Source organism: Gracilinanus agilis, chromosome X, assembly GCF_016433145.1.
Source record: "Gracilinanus agilis isolate LMUSP501 chromosome X, AgileGrace, whole genome shotgun sequence".
In the NCBI taxonomy this organism is placed as follows: domain Eukaryota; kingdom Metazoa; phylum Chordata; class Mammalia; order Didelphimorphia; family Didelphidae; genus Gracilinanus; species Gracilinanus agilis.
The window spans coordinates 80864888-80875399 of NC_058136.1; the positions used below are offsets into that span (position 1 = coordinate 80864888).

General features: G+C 43.6%; 2 pseudogenes; both read right to left on the minus strand.

Moving 5' to 3' along the window:
• Positions 1-7502: 7502 nt before the first annotated feature.
• Positions 7503-8775, minus strand: LOC123253815 (annotated as a pseudogene).
• A 1-nt stretch (position 8776) lies between these two features.
• LOC123253816 lies at positions 8777-9727 on the minus strand (annotated as a pseudogene).
• Positions 9728-10512: the final 785 nt, after the last annotated feature.

Here is a 10512-nt window from a genome sequence, read left to right on the forward strand (position 1 = left end):
TTCATCTTTCACTTTTTTACCTCATTTTCAAGCAGGTCAATTTTGACTTTCAAGATACTATTCTGAGAAAGTCCTGCTTTAGCCAGACAGGGGTTTTGGGGGCTTGGTACTGTTGGTGAAGTTGAGTGAGCTCAGCCAGAGATTCAGATGGTTTTCACAGAGGCTGTTCTGCTGCCATCAACTGATTTCTTTTATTTATACCTTTTCTTTCTTAAGATTACATACAGGGTTTGTATGGATATTACATAATTAATATATGTGTTTTCTTGGAGATATTGAACAAGCCATACACTAACATTGTTATCAACAACTTTGTTACTAACAACTTTTTAATTCCCCAGTAATTTCCAAAATTTTTAAGGTGTATTTAATTGTGTCCTTGGCCATGGGGTGGAGAAAGCAGTCCAGACAGTGGAATGGGATGTACCAGGATTTGAGGGCAATTTCTCTATTTATCATCCATTGTTAACTACTGAATCAGGGATCAGGGAGGGGGGGGGAGATTTGGAGATTGTTCTTGCCTGTTTTTGCAGGCACTTGTGTATTTAAATTAGGGTATATATATATATGAAAAAATTTAACACACTGGGAGCATGATACTTCTGATATGGAAAGGAACATCAGAGCTCTAATCCACTCAGTTTATGTATGGAGAAACTGAGGTTTAGGAAGAGAAGGGGATCCATTGATAGCTGAAGTTCCATGTGATTTCGGTCACACATACATATCAAATGAGCTTTGGGGGTAAATTCTTATATCCTCAGGGCCTCTGGGTGTTTGGGGGTTTATTTCATTTAGAGTGGAATTCTAAGTTAGTATTGTCGAATTAGAACTTTCAACCCCAGGACTCTCTCTCCCAGCATTCCACTTTCTTTCTCACATTATATCCTTACATTTTGGAGATAAAGATTTTGTGAGACCTGAGCCCTCTCTTTTTCCATCAATATAGCTGTGAAAGCTGGCTTTACTCGGGCTTTTCTTTTGTCCTTTTATTTCTTCTGCTTTTAATGATTATTAATGAATCTTACAAAATATACTTGGAGTGATTGGATATTAATTTCAATATTCCAGTATCATAAGTTTCCTGGACTTCAGTACTAGACGCTCTGTGTGACCTTGGGCAAGTCTCTGCCCCTGAACTCCAAGCAAGCCACAGGGGATTGGGGCAGTGTTTTTTCTTTAAAAGTGACAAAAAGCTGAGTGGAGACTAAGTAGGCCCCTTCTGCCAGCAGGCCTACCCTCTTGCCCTCTCCCCTAATCTTTGGGATGAGTGCTAAGGAGGACACTCACCAGGTCAGTAAATTTGTAGTAGTTTTAGCTCCTCCAAGGCAAAGTCCAGCTATGGTCTTCCTCTGCCTCCCAGTTCTCTCTTGGCTGCCTCTGTTCTGGCCTGACCTTCAGGATGATTGGAGTTAAGAGTAGCTTCTGTGTGGTCACTGGCTTTGTTACCAAACATGCCCTTGTTGCTGTGACAATGGGGTCCAAACAAACCTCATTTTCACCCAGGTGAGGCTTGCTCACCTTGGCACTGTACTTTCCAAAGAGGACATTGGTTGAGTTAATGAATTGTGTAATTGGAAATCTTGTGCCTTTGAATTACATTTTCCAGGAGCCCACTGACTTCCTGTCATTAGGTGCTGATATGGACAGGAGATAAATTGGGTTGTCTTCCGTGGCTAGCCCTATCTTTCCTGAATTGCAATTTTGATGGAGTGGGCTATTTGAGCAGGTAGTTTAGCCATGGGTTCCTAGTTTTATTTTGTTACCTTTTTATTCCTTTACTTCTAGTGATTATTAATAAATATTATAAAACATAATATATTTATTGCATATTAATTTTCATCTATACAATGATGGCAACCACTGAAATTGGAAACAAAATACTTAATTTTTTAAAGTATCCGAGATAAATTGTGCAAACCAATGTTTCTCCTACCAAAGTGTTTTGCACAACCCCCCTCAAACTCCAAGAGATCTCTGAACTGTCTTTAGAGCTGCTGTCCTGCTCCTGCCAGTTTTTTCTGTCCCATTTTTCCCCACTGCCATACCTGCACAGCTGCTTTAGTTTGAGTGACTTACCTAAGGGCTCTTGATGGAGAAAAGATAAGCCACTTTTCACACCATCTGCTTGAGCCAGTGTTCTTTGATGCTGCTCCTAGCATTGCTCCTGCGGTTTCAGATTCCTGTTGATAACGCCAGGCTGCCTGCTTCTTCCACTTTCTATTCCTGTTCCTGCTGTTGTTGCTATTGCTATTATTGTTGTGAGTGGAGCAACCTCCAGTTTCTCAGAAGATTGGTGGAGGACACCACAGACTTACCCTTAAGAGCAGGAAGACTTGGGACCCCAGGAGGCTGAGGAACCCAGAGCCTGGGAGCATAGACAAGGCAAGACTGCACACAATAGACATCACTGTGGAGACTCAAAAATTGGTCTCACGGCAAAAACCTCTCTGGAGTTCAATAGAAAGACTTGCACTTCTCTCCTCACACAGACTTCTACTGGGCAGTCTCTAGGTTCCATGTAAATGGAATTAACTCACCCTCATTCATTCTTTAGAGTTTGGCTACCAGGAATAATGTCACCCCACCCAATTTAGAATTAAGTGAGGAGGGGAGGTCTGTGACCACATGTGATAGTGAGTGACAAATAAAAAAACAGGGAGGGGCAGCTGGGTAGCTCAGTGGAGTGAGAGTCAGGCCTAGAGACAGGAGGTCCTAGGTTCACACCCGGCCTCAGCCACTTCCCAGCTGTGTGACCCTGGGCAGGTCACTTGACCCCCATTGCCCACCCTTACCACTCTTCAACCTTTGAGACAATACACCGAAGTACAAGGGTTTAAAAAAAATAGGGGACTGGCAGTCCAAAAGAGTTCTGAGGTGGCCATTTGTCCATGTGAAACTGGAGGTGGACACAGGAAGTGATGAAAGATGCTATCTTTTAAATATAATGCTGACTTCCTGTGGGAAGATATTGGTGCTTTGAACTTGGTGTTGAAGGTGCTCTGGTGAGACCTCAGACTGCTTCCCTTTGAATTGTCATGTGGGTAAGTTAGGCTGACTCTTTCTCTTGCCTTGGTGTTTCTGGAGGCTCTAGCCTCAAGGAGGCCTCTCTTTTTAGAGGAGGCCTTGTGGGTAGAAGCCTTCTTAAACTAACCTCTATACCCTTCTGCTGGGGCTGCTGAATTCCTGGTTTATGCCTCTGGTCAGGGCTAGAGTTTGTCTCTCTCAATTTCCCAAACTTCAACCTGCCTAAGTGTAAATAAAGCACCATAAAAGTCATCCTGACTTGGGTCTCTTTTATTTCAAAATTGAGTTTATCAGTTTCTGACAACAAAACTTAAATATCCATACCAAACTTAATAATTCCCATTTCACCTTCCTACTATTCTCAAGGCCTGTCTGAGGATTCTATAGACTTACTTTTAAGAGCAGCGAAACTTGGGACTCCAGGAGGCTAAGGAATGCAGACATTGGGCACAGAGATAGAGCAGAGAAGGGGAGGCACACAGCAGAAGCCAGGGAAACTTGAAAAATAGACTCAAGGTAAAAATTCTCCATAGAGAAATGCACAGAGTCTGCCTTCAGGGAAGGAAATGTCAACAAAGCAATGGCCACCAACACCCAAGAAATACAATCTACAAACACCAAATAGAACAAGAGAAAGGAATTGAACAGGTATAGTGTTCATGGAGAAAAAAACAGCAACAGAGGAGTGGAAATTGGTCACAAGCCCTCCAAGAAATCTTGCTGTAATTTGAGAACCAAGTTATAAAGATAGGAGAAATTTGGCAAGAAAAATGGGAAATAGTGCAAGGAGAAAATAACAGTTTAAAAGACAGACTCTAGCAATTGGAAAAAGAAGCCCAGGAGCTCCAAGGGGGAACTTCCAGGTTAAAAGGCTACAGAGAAGAAGCAGAAATATTTACATTATTCACCACAGCCTGATATGGGATACCTCAAAGACACACACTTTCAAAAACAAATCCAGGTGAAAAGAAAGGACTCCACAATAGGGAGCAGCATTGAAGGTACATGGATTTTGGGTACTTCCATGCCATAGTGGGTGAAATAGCTTCTACCAAAACACAAGCTGATCAACCCTCCCTCACCCCACACATGGTGGAGAGTCAGAACCAACTTGCCAGAAATAGAGGGACCTGGGGCAATATCTAGGTTCTTGGAAGCTGACAAAGAACACCAGGGACATACCCCAGGGAGGGGATAGACTTGAGAATCCAGGAGGCTAGAGAGTGGAGACCTTGGGCTCAGAAATACAGCTGAGAGGGTTGGCCACTCAGAGTCTTGGAAAATTAGCCTCAGGCAAAAAATGCTCCAGAGCTCAGTACATACATAGAAAGCCTGCCCTCCTCACTCAGACTTCTGGCTGGGGAGGAAAATCCAGCATAGTCATGGCAAACAATCCCCAATATTCAAACACCAGAAAGAACAAGAAAAAGGCACTCATGTTGGATAATTTTTCCTGAGAAAAATTGCAGAACACAGAGGAGACAGCAGAGGGGGGACAAACAAGCAAACACACCCATACCTTCCAAAAAAAAGAGAAATTGGCCACAAGCTCTTGAAGACTTCTAATCCGAGATCATGAGAAAGGTGAAAGAGATTTGGCAAGAAAAGTGGGAAATAGCTGAAAAAGAAATTGACAGCTTAAAAGACAGAAATTCCCAATTACGGAAAGATGCCACAAAAATCAAATGAAATGATAACCAAATTGGAGACCAAAATTAAATAGGTGGAAACCATGAAAACAGTTTAGACCAAACTGGAAAGGAAAATCAAAGGAGTATAATAGAAAACTGGTATTTAAAGATCAAAATTGGGCAAGTGAAGTCAATGATCTCACAAGACAGCACGAATTAATGAAGCAAAGGCAAAAGAGTGATATTATAGAAGGAAACATGAAATATCATGCTGAGAAAATATATGAACTTGAAAACAGATCTAAAGGAAACAATTTGAGAATAATTTGGTTTACTGGAGAACCCCCAAATCAAGAGGAACCTAGAAATCATACTACAAGAAATTATCCAAGAAAACTAACTTGAAGTTCTCCAAGAGGGCAAAATAGACATAGAAATAATTCATAGATAACACTCTAGAGTAAATCCTCAAAAGACAACCCCAAGGAATATATCCCTGAGTGGAACTATCACTATCCACAATCTGTGGCTCTATCTCTCCATATATGTATTTATAATCCACTTAAAGGAGAAATGATCCAGGTGAAGACGAAAGAGGAGTAAAGCATAATGATGAAACAGAAGTTGAGACACCACTGTATAGATTTTAGCCTACAATGAACCAGTTTTAAGGGGAAAAGTCTAATATTGTTCATTCGCAAGTCCAAATTTTGGAGAAATAAACATGAATAATGGCTGATAGTTTCTTTGAAGGAAGTTTTTTAAATGAATGTAAAACCTACATTAGGATGTGTTAACTTTTAAATGACACAGAATTACAAAACAATCAATAAAACCCACTCTTTATTCAGGAATAGGGATATACTTCAAATATTTAATCATTACATAGAGCCAAAGGTTAAAACACCATTCTAAACCAAAGACTCTAGGAACCTGGGAACCATATCCCATAAAGAAAGCCCTTTTCTAAGTACCAATTCCCTTGGGAAAAGAGACAGCTCTTAGTGTCAGCTCCACCCAGGGAGAAAACACACTAGCTGTTGGATAATTAGGTATCACAAACCGTTTGGTAAACCACTTTGCAACCAATAACTAGTTTAACGAGAAGCTTCAACTGTATCATATCAAAGGCAAAGGTCAAACTAAGAAACTGAGCTTCATTTGATGAAAACTTTCATCCAATAGAGAAGCCTGAAAAAAAGGTGCTTAATATTCAACCCAAAATAGGGGTACTTGGCACTGGGAGTTCTCTAAAGTAATGGTAAACTGAGTCATCCAAAAATCCACATTGACAGATGTTAGCAGGAGGCACATCCCTGGAGCTATTCCCTTGTACTGTATACAAGGCTTTAAGGTGGCCTTTCCAAGAAACCCTGGACCAGTTCTTGGAATCCATATAAATAAAGGAGGTGCCTTTTGACCCTCCTACTTCTTCACCCTATTAGTCAAAGATTTTTGGGGAGCCTCCCTCCCCCAACTTTTTTTCAGGAAATTACTCACTGAGAATATTTGGGTGCAGGAGAGGGAAAGGAAGATTGGGCACCTTCAAGGTGATGAGAGAATGGAAATGCCTCCATCCTGAGTCCACACCTACAGAGTATTAAATTATGCCAACACCTCCTCTTTCAACAGTCACCTTTCAACGACTGTGATGTAGAGGAATTTTAACTCAGTGCTCAATGTATTGGGGCTTGGGGGCTTGGGCTTGTGCCATGTACTAATTATTTAGAATCTCCTGCTATACTTGGGGTGGCCTGAGGAGAGAAAGTGTGCTTGGGGGATGATGGCTTCAGATCAAGATTTTGGTTTTCTTATTTCCTGAGTCCTTATTCTTTCTTTCAGTTTCTATAATCCACAGCCAATTGTGGTCTCTATTGCTCTTTTTTTAAAGCACTTTTTCATAACTTTCAAAATAAAATAATTAAGGTCATCATTTATATAAATAGAAAAAAAGTCGCTCTCTTTAAAGGGTATATGAGATCACAGTTAATTTTGTTGAGCTGAATTAGAATTCTTTTATTTTTACAGATGAATGTTTAAGTATTTTTCAGGGAAGTGGGGTGGTCTGGAGATCCCTCACTCCCCTGGCAGGGCCCCAATCCCCTGTACAGCAGTAAAGGCCCCTGTCCTCCCCCCACTCCACAATTAGCTTCCATGTCAGTGATGGTTCAAGAGTTGGAGTGTAGAGAGGAAGGGATGGAGTCTTAGGGTGATAAGGATGGGAAGTGGGGGAACCTGCCTAATGCTGCCCCATAATTTGCTATTTTTCCCCTCCTTCCCTCTATAGCCTCACTTCATCCCTCTTTCCCCAACCCCAAATTTCAGTTGTTCTCTTTGAGCTGCCCCTAATCTGACACCCATTTCTCCCACTTCCTATTTTCCTTTTTAACTACTCCTATCCTTCCCCAAATATGTGGTCCTTGTGCCCTTCATGCTTATTTTTGTCAGCTTGCCACCCCTCCCCCTACTGTCTTTCCCATCCCCCTGGATCCCCATTAACAATGTGCAGATTACCCCACCACCAGTACCTTCCCCAGTCACATTCCCAATCCCCTCCACCTAAATGCTGCCCCCTAGATTTCCCCCTCCTTTCAAGCCCCCCAGTCCCTCCTCCAAGACAGTACATCTGTCCTACTTCCCCCCAGGACAATGAAGTGGGCAAGGGCAAGGAAGGGGAAGACATTAACCAGCAGGGATATATCAGTGCAGGGGGGTGGGTGTTGTTTGTGAGTTTCTATGTGGGAGAATCAATTCAGAAAGTAGAGACCCAGCACCTGGGTTAGGTATCGGGAAGTTGGGGAAAGGGCCCCAAGATAAGGGAATGGAAGTCCTGGTGGCACCCCACTAGCTGTCCTTGAGCAGCAGCTACTCCTCAGGATATCAGAAGGGACCAGGCGGGCCTGCAGCTGCCAGCCTGGTACAGGCTTCAGGTGAGAGTTGTCCACAGGAGAGAAGGTCCAGGAGTTGAATTGTGGGGCATTGTTGGAAGATCAGGAGGCAGTGATCCGTGAGTCAGTGGCAACCCGCTAGGTTGAGACAGACAAGAGTCTCCCAGAGCAGGGAGGTGGGGGCTGTGAGGAGGTGGACACTGGGATCCCCAACATGGGTGCAGTGGCTGAGGTCAAGGGCACTAAGCTGGGGAGCAGGGCATAGAAAAAAGCGAAGAGAGGCACCCGCCAGCTCCAGGCCAGCCAGGTGCAGCTCAGCCACCCCTGCAGCCATCCCCTGCTCTCCATTTGGTGTGCTTTGGTGTTTGGGTGGAGGCAACAGTAGCTCCCTGAGCTGGGAGTCCTTAACATCCTCAAACCAAGGAAGGTCAAAAAGCCACAGTGCAGGCAATGGGGCTGAGCTCAGTGCTGAGACTGAGAGCCAAGAGCAGCCCAACAGCACAAGCTCCTGCAAGCCTTACAGCCTGTTCAGTAGTCGCATGAGCTGCTTCTTGGAAACTTCCATCCGGCTGAGATCCAGGGCCCAGGGTTGCCGCCTGACCACACCACTCAGCATTGGTGGGGTTAGTGATTTCTTTTGGTCCAGGTTCATTCGAGGCCAGAGACACTTCTCATAGCACCATCGGCTCCAGGTCTGGCAGACCCTCATGCAGATGCACAAATCTCTGGGCCCAAGGTGCTGGAAGACTCTAAGCCAGGCAGCCTGGGGTTGAGGGTGGTCAGGCCCCACTACCAACGGCAAAGTATCACACTCTGGGCTCTTCAGTGGTGGTCTCACTACATGTTGTTCAAGCTATGGGGTGTGGGGTAGGGGTACAGGACCCCAGGGCCAGCTCAGCAGGTGAAACCCACTCCAAGGCTACCAGGCCTGATGGGCAACCCTATTCTTCTCTTCAGAGTTGCCCCATGGGGGCTGTTGCCCATTTCAGGCCTCCCCAGGGTCTTCAACCTCAGAGGGATGTAGCTGATGAGTCTCAATCTGAGTCTGAGTCTGAGGAAAATGATGAAGTGTCTGGCACCTGTTGAAGCAATTGGCACAACCACTTGAAAGTCTTCAGCTTTTCCTGCTGGGGGGAAGGGGCTGGAGCTGCTAGGCCCTCAGGAGATGCTGAAGGAGGCTTTGGTTTCTTCTTCAGGTGCTTCTCTCTTCCTCCTTTTATCTTCTTCATTTTCAGGAAGAATCTTGTTTTGTTGTATAGTTTTATTCTTTTCAGGATATTGAATATTTCCTATATTTCCTCTAGCACTAAGTTCTGTGTTTTTGTCCATATAAGCTTTTATATCTTCTGTGACCACTCCAGATGTCCATCTAAATTTACAAGAAAAAGATGGAGTGGATGACTTAGGTAATACTCCTGAAGTTGTTGACTTGTGCAACTTATCAAGCATATGTTCATCTCCAAAAACAGCTGGGTCTTTCTTTCCCAAGATACATTGAAGTTGTTCTCCAAAAGGAATATAGTTTCGCTATTGAAATAGATCCATGTTAATGAGTTGTAGAGTACCTGGTGATAATTTTGATCCCATGATTCCCTCATCATTTGAACTCTGTCTAGATATATCCTTGATCCTAGAGCAGGTGAGCTTGTTGAAGAATTTGCAGAAACTGTTCTTACTTGTACTATAATTTTACTCACAAATATATTTTGTTTGTTACTAAAAGAAAGTAGCATAATTTTACAAGAGTCTATGGAACATTCTAGTTTTAGGTATTTCTTATACAAAGTAATCTCACTTTCACTGTTATTCTGGAAAGTATAAACATTCTCTTCTCTACTGGTTCCACAATATTCCTCTGTATCATCCAATTCCATATTCCTCGCTTCACTTAAAATCCTGAGTGAAACTATTTCTTCATTCTGTGAGGATCACACTTCAGGTAGAGGAAGCAGGAACTTCCATCTTCACTGTCCACTTTCCTTTTCAAGAGAAGAAGATTATCACTATGAGTCAGTGGTCCTAGCACCTCCTCATCTCTGCTGTCTCTGTAGCCACCATCGGGGCCTTCATGACCAGCATTAATCAGGCAAGGCTCTGGGCCAAGCCCCACCTAGGAGCCTTCCAGGAGGAAGAGGCCACCAAACAGAGAACCTCCCCACCATCCTTGAACCCTGGCTCCATGAAGCCCTCAGGCCCTTCAGGCTGATGACACCACTGCCTCTAGCACCAACCATTCCCTTCCCGCCCTGGCTAGGCCAGGACTGCCCCAACCCCACTCAGAACTCGGACTGAACCGAAGTGACTGGGGGCCTGGTCCCTATTGCCCTTGACAGACACAGTCTGTGATTGACCTCAGGTGACCTGATGAGAGCCTATCAAACTTCTGCTGCTAGAAGTAGATAGTTTTTGTTCCTACAGTCCCCAGCTTTCTGCAGGCAACAACTTGCTTCCCTTGTCTTCCCTGCCTTGGAAGGGCAGTCAGGATCTCCAGATTCCTGTGAGTGACTACACCCAGTAGAGCTCAACAACTCTCAGCAATTTTATTCACCTGGTGTGCATGGACTCCAAAAGTCCTTCCATGGTCAGCTGTTTCTCATTTTATCTTTCTTTTCCTTATCATTCCTTTCTCTCTCTCCATTTCTCTATCACTTTCTCTGTTTCTGTTTCTCTCTTTACCCTTCTCTTTTTCCTTCTCTTTCTCTTATTTTCTCTATAACTCTTTCCATTTCTCAGTCTGTTTGACCCTTTCTCCCTGCTTTACTCTCTCTGTCCCTGTCTCTTAGTATCTTTTTCAGTTTCTACATTTATCTTTCTCTTTCCCTGTCTCTGTTTCTTAATCTTTCTCTTTTCGTGTATCTGTTTCTTTCATTTTTGATCTCTATGTCTCTAATGTATCCATCTCTCTCTGTCTCTCTCTGACTCTGTCTCTCTGTCTCTGTCTCTGTTTCTGTCTCTGTCTCTGTCTC